The sequence below is a fragment of the Saimiri boliviensis genome, chromosome 2 (genome assembly GCF_048565385.1).
Source record: "Saimiri boliviensis isolate mSaiBol1 chromosome 2, mSaiBol1.pri, whole genome shotgun sequence".
NCBI lineage: Eukaryota > Metazoa > Chordata > Mammalia > Primates > Cebidae > Saimiri > Saimiri boliviensis.
The window spans coordinates 13,616,808-13,625,992 of NC_133450.1; positions in this window are offsets into that span (position 1 = coordinate 13,616,808).

Below are 9,185 nucleotides of genomic sequence, written 5' to 3' on the forward strand. Positions count from 1 at the left end.
CGTTTTGTAATGCATCCATTTATTCATTGAATAAATGTTGCTTGAGCATCTACTATGTAGATACATGACAAATAAGACCAGTGAGGACCCTGCTCTCTTGGAGCTCAAACTCCACAGGAGATAGCCAACAAAAAAGTAAGCAAAAATATAATTAAAAAATACTTACAGCTAGTGATAATTTCTGTGAATAATTTAAATGACATAATGATATAGAACAGGATGGGGGGGGAAGCCATGATTACTGTATTTACTAAAAACTGAATGATGAGGAGTTAACCATGCAAAGACCTGAGAAAGCAGGTACAAAGGCCAGGTGTGGTGACTCACACCCATAATCCCAGCACTTTGGGAGGCCGAGGCAGGTAAATCACCCGAGGTCAGAAGTTCGAGACCAGCCTGAACAACAAGGTCAAACTTTGTCTCTACTAAAAATACAAAAATTAGCCAGGTGTGGTGGCAGACACCTGTAGTTCCAGCTACTCAGGAGCCTGAGACAGAAGAATTGCTTGAACCCAGGAGATGGAGGTTGCAGTGAGCTGAGATCACGCCATTGCACTCCAGCCTGGGCGATGGAGCAAGACTCCATGTCAAAAAAAAAAAAAAAGAAGTACAAAGACACTGAAGAAATATTGAGCTTAATGTCTCTGGCACAAAAAGGTGGCCAATATAGCTGAATCACAGTGATGAGGGGAGGTGGCGTGGAAGAAAGTCGGAGGGTAGACAGGAGCGGATCATGGAGGGGCTTGTAAAACAGGGTAAGGACTTATATTTTACCATAAAAGTAATGAGAAGCCACTGGAGGGTTTTAGGAAGGGAAGTGATGTGATCTGATTGACATTTGTCTAAGATCACTTGGCCTGCTGGGTGGAAAATGGATTGTAGGAGAGCAAGAGAGGAACAGGGAGACCACTGGGAGGCTGTTACACTCATCCAGGCAAAACACAGTAGTAGTCGGGACCAGGCTGGTGGCAGTGGAGATGATGAGAAGTGGTCAGATTCAGGGTGCATTTTGGAGAGAAAGGTAGCTGATAGATTTCAAGAGAGGAACTCAACACTAACTCTCTTAAACACGAAAGGAATTTATTGGCTCATAAACTAGGAAGGGCAGGGTGGAGCCGACCTGAGGGATGTGGGAAGCAGGGATTTGAAAAGCAGGGATTTGAAGACTGGTAGTGATGTCTTTCTCTGGCTCTTTCTATGCTTTTCTCTGGGTGCCAGGCTTGGTACCCCAGGCTGGCCATCTTTGGGAAGCTGGACCAGATGATAGGAAACCCAAGCTCATGCTCTTCCAGCTGCAGGGGAAGTAGTTACTTTTCTTAGCTCTGGTTAAAAAATTCCTGGGAAAGGACCCTAATTGCCCAGCCTGAGTCATGTACCAATGTCTTGGATCAATGGTATGGCTGGGAAAGGGGGTACCATGTTAGCCAACACAGACCTCATGCCTGTTGGTAGCCAGGAGAGAGGCTGCGAGCTGGACAGCCCATACCATGTGGGTGTCTGAAGCAACCATTTGACCACAGTCCTCCTTGTCTGCCTCGGAGGAGTGTTGTGGGGTTCTAATGGGAGTGCGTCCCCTTGATGAGGAGCCTGCACAATCCCAGCTTTTCCACTCTTCAGCTTCTGTGTCTTTTCTCTTCCTCATCTTACCCTAGCTCTTTCTGCTATGGCCTATCCAATAACTTATTCCATGGTTGCCACGTGCCAGGCGTTATGCCCGTGATAAACAGTCAGAAGTATTGTCCTTGCCTTCATGGAGACTGCAGTCTAGCAGAACAGGCAGATGAGTGTTCACAACAGACATCATGTCGTCACAACTTCTGTGTGACAACTGCCACAAAGGAACCGTACACATGGAGATGAGAGCACATCACCAAGCCCTCCCTTCCTCACAGCATCAATCTCATTCTTGGCCAATCAATCCTACCTTGAAATCTCCTCTCCTGACTTCTCTAGTTCCTTATCTTCCTGCCTAGAAAATGATGGGCAATCAGCAGTGGAATTTCCTCTGCTGTTCTTACATCTGCCACCTCCTAACCTTTCGAGTCTCAGCTTAAATGTCATCTTCTCAGGGAGACCTTCCATGTCAGTTGAGAATTGTGTTTGGCTCTAAGTAACAAAGACCCAATCTCAGTGGTTTAAACCATAAGAGTTTATATCCTCATAGAAGAATGTCAGAAGTAGCCAGTTACTAATGTCATAAGATCAAGGAAATCAGGGCTGAGGTTTCTAAGATTCCCTCATGGCCCAAAGATGGCTGATGCAGCTCCTGCCATTATATCCATGTTCCAAGCAGAAAAAAAAGGCAAGAGGGAAAAAGGACAAAAAAGTGTGGCCATGCTCTATAGTAAACAACCTGTCCGAGAGTAAACTCAGATAATACGGAGAACTAAGGTCAAGGGAGTTATTCCCATAAAACAGTAGCAAAGGCAGCTAAGTGGGCTAACCAGAGGACTTACTCTGCTGCTAGGGTGGAGGTCTTCACAGGTTATGTCCAGCAGGATTTAAAAACTGTCATGGGCCTGTGACTGCTGTGTGGACTGTAGCACAGCCCGCTAATCTCTGCCCCAGATTACATTCTTCCCTTCTTCTTTTTAATAAGAGAATCCTATAAATTTTACAGGCTTACGGCCACCCAACTAGAAACTGCATTTCCCAGGCCAGGCGCGGTGGCTCACACCTGGGAGGCCGAGGTGGGCAGATCATGAGATCAGGAGTTCTAGACCAGCTTGGCTAACACGGTGAAATCGTCTCTCTTAAAAATACAAATTAGCCAAGTGTGGTAGTGTGCACCTGTAATCCCAGCTACTCTGGAGGCTGAGGCAGGAGAATTGCTTGAACTTGGGAGGTGGAGGTTGTAGTGAGCCGAGATGGCACCTGCATTCCAGCCTGGGCGACAAGACTCCATCTTGGAAAAAAAAAAGTAATGAACCTGCGTTTCCCAAATTCCTGGCAGTCACAAGTGGTCCTTCGACTAACTTTTGGCCAAAGAGATCTGAGAAGTGATTGCAACTTCAAAATCACATTTTTTTCCCCTGAAATTTACACAAACTCTTTTTATTGGAGTATACATACAGAAAAGTACACAAATGTTAAGCTTAGTGAATTTTCACATGTGAACACACTCGTGCCTGTGATCCGATATGCCATCCAGATCCAGAAGTAGAACAATTGCACCACTGCATACTACACTCCAGCCTAAGCCACAGAGTAAGATCCTGTCTCAAAAGGAAAAAAAAGAAAAATAGAGCATTGTCAGATCCCAGAAGTCTTCTCTGGTCACTATCCCTTACATAGGCAACCTGATTTTCAATACCATAGATTAATTTTGTCCATTTTTACACTTTATATAAATGTAATCAGTCAATATGCAATCGTTTGTGCCAGCTTCTTTTGCTCAACATTACACTCGTGAGATTCATCTGTGTTGTGTGTAGTTGTGGTTCATTCCTTCTTGTTGTAGCATAGTATTCTATTGTGTGCCATGCTGCACTATTTCTACCTGTGGATCATGTTTCTTTCTTTCTTTCTTTCTTTCTTTTTTTGACTGAGTCTTGCTCTGTCGCCCAGGCTGGAGTGCAACGGCACAGTCTCGGCTCACTGCAACCTCTGCCTCCTGGGTTCAAGCGATTTTCGTGCCTCCCGAGTAGCTGGAATTACAGGTGCCTGCCACCACACCTGGTAAATTTTTTGTATTTTCAGTAGAGACAGGATTTCACCATGTTAGCCAGGCTGCTCTCAAACTCCTGATCGCGTGATCACCTGCCTCGGCCTCCCAAAGTGTTGGGATTATAGACATGAGCCACTGCGCCAGGCCGGATCATGTTTTTAGGAGAAAATTCAACCCCTCCACTTCCTCTTTCCTCTGTCTGGAACACAGATATGATGGTGGAAAGAACATCTTAGGAGAGGGGTTGTTAACGTATGGGTCAAATCTGACCTGCAGCCTGGTTTTGTTTAAAAAAAAAATCTCACTGGGACATGCCATGCCCATTTGTTCATGTATTGTCTAGTGCTGCTTTCGTGCTACATTAGCAGAATTGAGCAGCTGTGATGATTGGCCCACAAAGCCTAAAATATTAACCATTTGGTCATTATTTACCAAACAAAAAAGTTTGACAGCTGGGAGAGGTGACTCACGCCTGTAATCCCAGCACTTTGGGAGGCCAAGGCAGGTGGATCACCTGAGCTCAGGAGTTTGAGACCAGCCTGGGCAACATGGCAAAACCCTGTCTCTACTAAAAATACAAAATTAGCTGGGCATGGTGGCACATGCCAATAATCCCAGCTACTTGGGAGGCTGAGGCAGGAGAATCGCTTGATCCCGGGAGGCAGAAGTTGCGGAGAGCTGAGATCACATCACTGTACTCCAGCCTGGGCAATAGAATGAGACTCCATCTCAAAAAAAAAAAGTTTGCCAACCCATACAGCAAGATAGAAGGAATCTGAATTCCTGAATGACCTCAGGTAGCCGAGCAGCCTACGTGCCCTGGACCACCTATCCACTTCTGAACTGTTATGTACAGGAAAAGTTTGGGGATCTCCCTGTTATGGAAACTTACCCTGTACTGTAACTAATACCTACATTCTGCATGTTTAAAAACTGTTGGGTAAGTAAATAGCGGGGCAGCAGAACTAACTTCTAGTCCTGTCCATCTTTGCTACTGATCAGTTGTGTGATCTTGAGTAGTCAGTGGGACCTCAAATTTTTATCAAAATGCCTAAGATTCTACAAGGAATGAAAAAGGAAAGGATTTTAGAAGTCTTTTTCAGGAGCCAATTGTGTAACGACAAAGTCCAGGCCCTTTAAAATGGGAGATTTCCACCTGGGGTCAACCATTTGGCTTTTCTGCTAAATAAGTAAAACACCAGTATGAAAGAGAACTTTGGGCTGGGCGCTGTGGCTCGTGCCTGTAATCCCAGGGAGGCCGAGACGGGTGAATCATGAGGTCAGGAGTTCAAGCCTAGCCTGGTCAAGATGGCGAAAACCCCATCTCTATTAAAAACACAAATATTAGCCAGGCATGGTGGCACGCACCTGTAATCCTAGCTACTCGGGAGACTGAGGCAGAGAACTGCTTAAACCCAGGAGGCGGAGGTTGCAGTGAGCTGAGATCGCACCACTGCACTCCAGCCTGTGCAAAGGAGCGAGACTCCATGTCAAAAAAAAAAAAAAAGAGAGAAGTTTTCCCCTTAATTATGATGGGTGCTAGAGGGTAGGGAATACCTGCTGAGCTGTCCAGAGACCTGATCCCTCAGCTGGATTGCAGGGGTTGCTTTAATCTTAGCTCAGGGTTAAGTCCCAGGAGACAGAGTCTTGCTCTGACCTTCAGGGCCTAAGGCTAAGCATCTTCCTGCATCTCAGCCTCCTCTCTCCCCATGCTGAAGATGTGTCAGCTGGCAAAGGTTTCAAAGTGGTTGAAACTGCTCTGTATTTCCAGGACAGTCTGTTCTGCTCCTTGAGGTACGCCATGTATCATCAGCTGGCGCCAGGAGGGTTGGACAAGCCCTTGGCTAGCCATTTGTTCTTACCCTCATTTTCACAAGCATCACTTACATGTAGAAGCCAGTTTAACAATTCAGTTTAAACAATAGTTCTAACAAGTCCCCGATGGCAGCATGTTATCTTCTTAGTAAACTTCATGGAAAATAAAATGAAATCTGAAAGTGGTGATGTAAGGAGATGATGACACATGGGAGCAGAGGTGTATGTTCAAGAATGTTCCCTGCAACACTGTTTAAAATAGCAAAAAAAAAAAAAAAAAAAAAAAGAGTGGGCCTGGTGGCTTCTGCCTATAATACCAGCACTTTGGAAGTCTGAGGAGGAGGATCACTTGAGCCCAGAGTCGAAGACCAGCCTGGGCAACAAAGTGAGACCCCATCTCTACAAAAAAAATTAGCCAGGCATGGTGGTATGGAGCTGTAGTCCCAGATATTTGGGAGGCTAAGGCAGGAGGATCACTTGAGCCCAGGAGGTTGAGGCTGCAGTGAGCCATGATCACACCCTCCAGCCTGGGCTACAGAGTAAGATACTGTCTCAAAAAAAAAAAAAATTTTTTTTTTAAACAAAAATACAAATATTCAGGATCAGAGGACTCGTTAAATTGTGATACCAGCAGAACCACATATTTATTTCTTCTAGGGGCTAATTTTTATGTTCAATCCAGAAGAGGAAAAAAAAGAAAAAACAAATAGTGGAATTAGTGAGGGATATTTTTGGAAAAGGTAGGGGAATTAAGTCCAAAATTATTTCTGGTGAAGCACTGACTTGAGGCCTTCATCTGTAATAGGATGGTGGAGAGGAGTGACAGGTATTCAAAGGGAAGTCATCTTTAATGCTGAAGTGAAAGGATCACTATGATCAATGTCTTTTCAACAGACACGTATTTTGCTACAAGCATTTCAGGAATATTTGCAAAGTATAGGAGGTTTGGCAGAAACTGATGTGAAACAGTAAAACCAAGTACAATATGTACTTTCTTCCAGAGAAGACATTCTGCAGCCACCACCTGAATCCCTTTCATCTTTCTTATCGACAACATTTGAGACTATCTATGTTGCTGACCCTTATTCATAATCCTTAATTATTTCCATGTCTTTGACCTCTTGTTCCTGGTTATAGTATAACCAGAAATTTTCTTCAGTCCCCTACTAAATCAGAGTCCAAGAGCAGAATAAAATCAAAGTCTATCAGCCTTTTAGTTATAGGAGGTACTTAAAGTTTAATCATTCTCAGACACAGCACTCTGATAGTTTCATTTTGCAGATGAATTGTTCAGTAATGTGTTTGAGGAATGTCAAACAATTTGGTAAGTAAGAATGTTGTGTTAATTTGTCTCAATTTTGTCCTTCCCACTCTTCACAGGCAAGTAAGCACTCTTTTTTTTTTTTTTTTTTTTTTTTAAAGACAGGATCTGACTCCATTGCCCAGGCTGGAATGGCGTGATCATGGCTCATTGCAGCCTCAATCTCCTGGGCTCAAGTGATTCTCCCACCTCAGCCTCCCAAGTAGTTAGGACCATAGGCATACATCACCATGCCTGGCTAATTTTTAAAATTTTGTAGAGGCAAGGTCTTGCCCAGGCTGCTGTCAAACTCCTGGCCTCCAGTTATCATTTATCATGGTCTCCCAAAGTGTTGGGATTATAGGTGTGAGCCACCATGCCTGACTCGATTATATGCAGGCATACTGTAGCCTGCATATAAGAAAAAAAAATTTCAGGCCGGGCGCGGTGGCTCAAGCCTGTAATCCCAGCACTTTGGGAGGCCGAGGCGGGTGGATCACGAGGTCAAGAGATCGAGACCATCCTGGCCAACATGGTGAAGCCCCGTCTTTACTAAAAATACAAAAAAATTAGCTGGGCATGGTGGCACGTGCCTGTAATCCCAGCTACTCAGGAGGCTGAGGCAGGAGAATTGCCTGAACCCGGGAGGCGGAGGTTGCGGTGAGCCGAGATCGCGCCATTGCACTCCAGCCTGGGTAACAAGAGCGAAACTCCGTCTCAAAAAAAAAAAAAAAAAAAAAAAAAAAAAATTTCAAGGAAAAATTTGTTTTGCTAAGCATAACCTGTTTTACAACAAATTGCATTTTTTGGAGGCATCATCCTTAAATTTACCTGCATATTAATTTATCCATTTGGATTATATTTTCTATTTAAGATTTTCTGGCCAGGTGCGGTGGCTCATGCCTGTAATCTCAGCACTTTGGGAGGCTAAGGCAGGCAGATCACAAAAGTCAGGAGTTCGAGACCAGCCTGGCCAACATGGTGAAACACGGTCTCTCCTAAAAATACAAAAATTAGCTAGGTGTGGTGGCCGCCGCCTGTAATCCCAGCTACTTGGGAGGCTGAAGCAGGAGATCGCTTGCTTGAAACCAGAGGTGGAGGTTGCAGTAAGCCAAGATCAGGCCACTGCACTCCATCCTGGGCGACAGAGCTAGACTTCATTAAAAAACAAGCAAACAAACAAAACAAACAAACAAAAAACGTGGTGAGAATATGATTAGAATGAAATTCAGTTTTTGCTCAGATCCCGTTTCACGGATGTCTGACTCTACTCAAGGAGGCGTTGGGGATACAGAATCTAAGCACTAACGTCCTCGGAGGTCTTCTGGAGAGAAGTTTTCGTGTCCATTTTCCTTAAGAATCGCCTTTATAATATCCCTCTGTGTGCAAAGAAACCCGCAGGGGAGGAGTAAAAATGGAAGCTTCCATTCAGGAAGGTGACTGCAGGCAAGTAACTGAGCCTCAATTTCCTGACATGCAAAATGCAGGTAATTGACTTGCTAATTAATACATAGAATCTGGTACCAGCCTTGCAAAGACAAGAGTCCCACCTCTAGTTTATCATTTACTAGCTGTGTGGACCTTATACACTGCTAAGTCCTTAACTTCACAGAGCCTCCGTTTCTCTTCAGTAACATGGTTGTAATAATATCTACCTCCTAAGGCAGATGCGATGAGTAACCGGAATAATGAATAGAAAATGCTTAGCAAGGCCTGTCGCAGTGGCTGTTAACGCCTGTTAATCCCAGCACTTGGGGAGGCCAAGGCAGGAGGATCACTTGAGCTGGGGAGTTCGAGATCAACCTGGACAACATAGTGAGATCCTGTCTCCACAAAAAGTCAGCTGGGCGTGGTGGTGCGTGCCTGTACAACAGCTACTCCGTAGGCCAAGGTGCAAGTGTTCCTTGAGCCCAGGAACAGTGAGGTTGGAGTGAGATCGTGCCACAGCACTCCAGCCTGGACGACAGAGCAAGACCCTTTCTAAATAACTATAAATAAATAAATAAATGGATTTTAAAAATGAAATCCTTATTCTGGAGGATTGGCTACTTAGTGCAATTAAATAGAACGAAAATCTAGGGCTTCTGCCGGGCGCGGTGGCTCAAGCCTGTAATCTCAACACTTTGGGAGGCCGAGGCAGGCGGATCACGAGGTCGAGAGATCGAGACCAACCTGGTCAACATGGTGAAACCCTGTCTCTACTAAAGATACAAAAAATCAGCTGGGCATGGTGGCGCGTGCCTGTAATCCCAGTTACTCAGGAGGCTGAGGCAGGTGAATTGCTTGAACCCGGGAGGCGGAGGTTGCGGTGAGCCGAGATCGCGCCATGGCACTCCAGCCTGGGTAACAAGAGCGAAACTCTGTCTCAAAAAACTAAAAAAAAAAAAAAGAAAAAAGAAAATC